Genomic DNA, 4555 nt, shown 5'->3' with positions numbered 1-4555 from the left:
CTTCAGAGAAACTCCCATGAGTTCTCCTCCACAATCACATACACATGCTGAATTGGCTCTAGCATCCTCGGGTTGGGAAAACCCGACACACTGACGACACCTCCAAACATCCCCCAGGATGATTTACCACTACATGCATAATTTCTTGTTCACACCAACTGGGAATCCAAGGCTCCATCCTTGCATCCCTTCCGAGCCTCTTCGGCTCTACACCCTCGGAACTCCTTCCGTGACCTCAGCAGACATCCAACCCGGATGTGATTCCATACCACCGGCGCAAACACACTGCTCAATAACCATAATTGGAACACCTCAATCATACCTCCGCGCTACTGCTTTCACTTCCGTGAACTTACACTCCCTCTTGGAGCTACATACCTTTCCCTTTCCTTATCCAAGGAAATCTACTTGGCCGCCTTGTCACTATAACAAATGCCACGGTGCTCGTCCAATGCTACACCATTACCTTATAGCATAACTGCTATCCCCTGCACCACACATGCTCTGAATCTGCTCGCAAGGACTCTCGAGTCCATGCACTACCTTCCACTAATCATGATCAATACCCGGGGCCAGACCTTCTGATGCTATCACATCGCAACATACTCATTCCATCTCCTCATACAGATCTATCAACACATGTAGAGTCTTCAGCATGACCAGACCGCCTTACCGAGCCTTCAGCCAATCTGGACCACTCTTAGAACCTTCAGCATGTCTGGACCGCCCTCCAGGGCCTTCAGCCTGTCTGGACCGTCCTCCGAGCCTTCGGCCTGACTGGTACGCCCACCAGCCTTCAGTCTATCTGGACCGCTCAGCTAGCATTCATCATCTTGAATTATCCCTCCTGGAAAACTCTCCCATGCATACTATTCTACCCATCTAGGTGTTCCGAACTCTAAATCCATCCTACATACTCAATCTCGGCCTGATCCTAGGCCTTCCACAATCAATCGCCCTTTTTACGAAACCCTTGGTCTGTATCCCGCCCCGTTTGCCTGTCACTTGCTCATACCAGCCTACGCTCTTGGCTGACAGAACCGCTGTTGAATCCCAAACAGCTAATCAACCTCTCATGCTTGTCGATCTTCCGGAGAATTTTCCAATTCTCCCCACTTAGAGCACTGACTATCAGCCACCGGTCGCCATAACCGACCTCCCTTAACAACCCTACAAAACACATTCCCTTACACGCAAACTGATTCCCACCAGAACGAGCAACCTTCACAAAATCACATATCGACACTGATCAACTCGGACTTGAAAGAAGCCCGACCTTCAGCTAACCACTCCTCAGACTGCAGATACTATCCGACATTCAGACCAAAAGCCTGATTTCCCACTAACAATCCCCATGGATGATAACCAATGAAACTCCCAATACCAAAACCCTTAACTATACCATAACCCTCAAGGAACAAACGAATACAATACCCAAAATTCACACAACGAGACTAGCATATATACAATACTCCATAATAATCACAAGATAACAAAATATCAAAAAGGAAACATACCCGCAGCCGCATCCGGCACTGCCCTGACCTCCTCTGCTGTCAGCTGAAAAGCACGACCTTGAGCCCTCGGGGGCTCTGCTCCATTCGGACCTCCACCCGCAATCCTCAAAGTGGCCGGTGATGGAGCCTGCACAGGTCCTGCAGCAAGTCGTGGACAGTTGACCCTCAAGTGTCCAGCCTGATGGCAATGATAGCAAATCCTCAAATCCTGAACCAGGGCTGTCTGCCGACAATCCCTCGCATAATGCCCCTCATTTCTGCACTTGCGGTATGCACCACCAGACCTACAAACTCCGGTGTGACCCTTCCCGCACTTCCCACAAGTGCGGTTGCTCTAATCTCCCAATCTAGAATCAACGGTCTTGAACCACTTCGGCGCTGGCTGCGGCTGCACCGGAGCCTGCCTTTGCTCTCGCAACTACAACTCAATCTCCAAGTCACGCCACCTGGCGGCCTCCTGCAACTCTAACAAGGTCTCGCACCTCTGTGTAGACACAAACTGCCTGATATCCCTCTTGAGCATACTCAAATACCGGGACATCTGAGCATGCTCCGAAGCAAACTCAGGACAAAACATCGCCCTCTCAGTGAGCATCCTGGTGATCTCCGTCATCAACTCCGAATCCTGCTTCAGCTCCAGGAACTCCTGAGCTAATCTCTCTCTCTCTCAAACCACGGAACATAATGAGTGCTAAACATCTCCCGAAACTGATCCCATGAAACAGCAGCCCTCTGCGCATCCGAATATGACCCCGTGGTCAATCTCCACCAATCCTTCGCCCCAATCCTTAACAGGTTCAGAGCGCACCGACTCGCCGAGTTGGCCACCTAACACGCGACCAGAATCACGACCCTACTCGCCGAGTTGTCCATCCACATTTTCACTTTGAACCCTGAACTTGCACTCCTGAACTCGGGATGTAATATGCATGGCCTACAACCTATCTAGACCATTCTCAGAGCCTTCATCATGACTGGACTGCCTCACCGGGCTTACAACCTATCTGGACCGCGCTTCGGTCCTTCTGCCTGACTAGACCGCCTCGCGGGCCTTCAGTCTATCCGGACCGCCCCGAGTATCTTGGCCTTCAGCACAAAGCAGGAGCGCCTCAACCCAATCGACCATATCACATCAACATATGCCATAACAATCAATAGCCAACAAGTACATGTAGTCATATAGATCTACCAATCACTACCCCATAGAAACATCCTATATACCAGGATACAAATCTAACAGATCACTACAGCATAACAACATCCTATATACCACGATACAGATCTAACAGATCACTACAACATAGCAACATGCTATATACCACGATACAAATCTAGTGGGTCAGCCTTGGTGCCTTCGACCCACAAGTACAGTTAGGAAAACTCACCTAAATCGAAGAACCTTGAAACACTACGATACACCCCCTTCTATATTCTTTGCTCCTGCGAATCCACTAACACCAGAACTAGATAAAATCTTAATCAATAGCCCAACAACAGTCAAAGTCAAAGGCAACTAAGTACGCCCAACTTACTTAATGGAAGTAAATGGTCAATGGAATTCAACAACAATCAAATTTCAAGGCAGCTAAGTACGCCCAGCGTACTTAACTTATGTCCAGCGTACACGAGCTCAGCCTAGTACACTAAGTGTAATCCTAGGTATGCCTCGTGCACACGAGCTGGTTCCAATATTCCCATTAAGCATTTTATTCTTTAATGCCTTTTGTCTAGAGCTCAGATCTAGATTCAAAACATCAACTTAAGTCATAAAGTTTCCACCTTTATGACTTTCCATGGATAGAAAAGGTCCAAAAGCAAAAACCTTAACTTATTTATCCATTAAGACATCTTAACTCTTGCATGGAAGGCATGGAAGGACCAAGATCACATTTTTATGGTTCCGAATAGCTCCATAATGGATAAAGTTTCCAACTTTATCCATTAGAATGGTCCAAGAAACCAAGATCTAGTCTTTTAAGTTTCAAAGGGACCAAAAGTGCATATTTCTTACTCAATCTCTAACATCTCGATTCCCAGGTATGAGATTTATTAGTCAAAAGGAAAATTTTCCTTGGAACTCGGCGAGTTAGTGGCCTCAACTCGACGTGTTGAAAGGCTTTGGGTCGTACATCTTTTTGGACCAACTCGACGGTTTAGAGAGGAAAACTAGAAGAGTTGGCGGCTGATTGTGAAACTCTAAATTTTAGGGTTTGCATCCTATATAACCTCCTTAAGTCCTTGAGGCTGATCTTTTATCAGCCTCCAAACCCTATTGTCGGCCTTGTGAACACTGATCATCATTCCATCTCTTATTGTGAGCTAGTATGACATTTTGGAGCAAAAGAAGGAGAAGATTGAGAGAAGGAAGCATGGATCTAGCAAGCAATGCTCTAATCTTCAGTTTGGCACTCTTTTGGACCATTGTAAGTGTTCAAGATCCGATTTTTATCTATTTGATGTAGCTAGATCTTGATTTCTGTCCCTTTTTCACCTTATTCTTGGATGTTGTAATGGAGGGACTTCATAAAGTTTGCAACTTTATGAATCTCCAAGTCAAGATGACCTTATAGTGGGTTAGATCTGGTCTTTAGCCAAGAATTGATGCCATGCATGGTGTTTAGGTCATATTTCCCCTTTTTGACCCATTTTGGGTTCAAGACATGCATTGGACATCCATGTCTATAAAGCACCAACCTTTGGGATGTTTTTTAGGCTAGAATCTCTTATGGAAAAGTTGGGTTCCAGATCTCAAGGATTTTGTGCTTAATGGTTAAGCCTTTGAGTTTTCAAGTCTTGTGGAAGGGTTTTTGAGCTTTTGGAGTAGCCCCAAAGGATAAAGTTGGAAACTTATTCTTTTAGACACATTTGGAGTTCAGATCTGAGCCTTAGAGTCCCTGGAATCGAAGAATCATCTGAATGTGTTAAGCTGGGGAAAACTCGGCGAGTTGGCTTGGGTTTTCCCCGACATTCTGAGACCTGTAGAAATCGACGAGTTTAAGAGGTGCACTCGACACGTTGGGTCAAAATGGACTGCTAAC

Source organism: Lactuca sativa, chromosome 8, assembly GCF_002870075.4.
Source record: "Lactuca sativa cultivar Salinas chromosome 8, Lsat_Salinas_v11, whole genome shotgun sequence".
In the NCBI taxonomy this organism is placed as follows: Eukaryota; Viridiplantae; Streptophyta; class Magnoliopsida; order Asterales; family Asteraceae; genus Lactuca; species Lactuca sativa.
Note: the sequence above shows the minus strand (reverse complement) of the source record.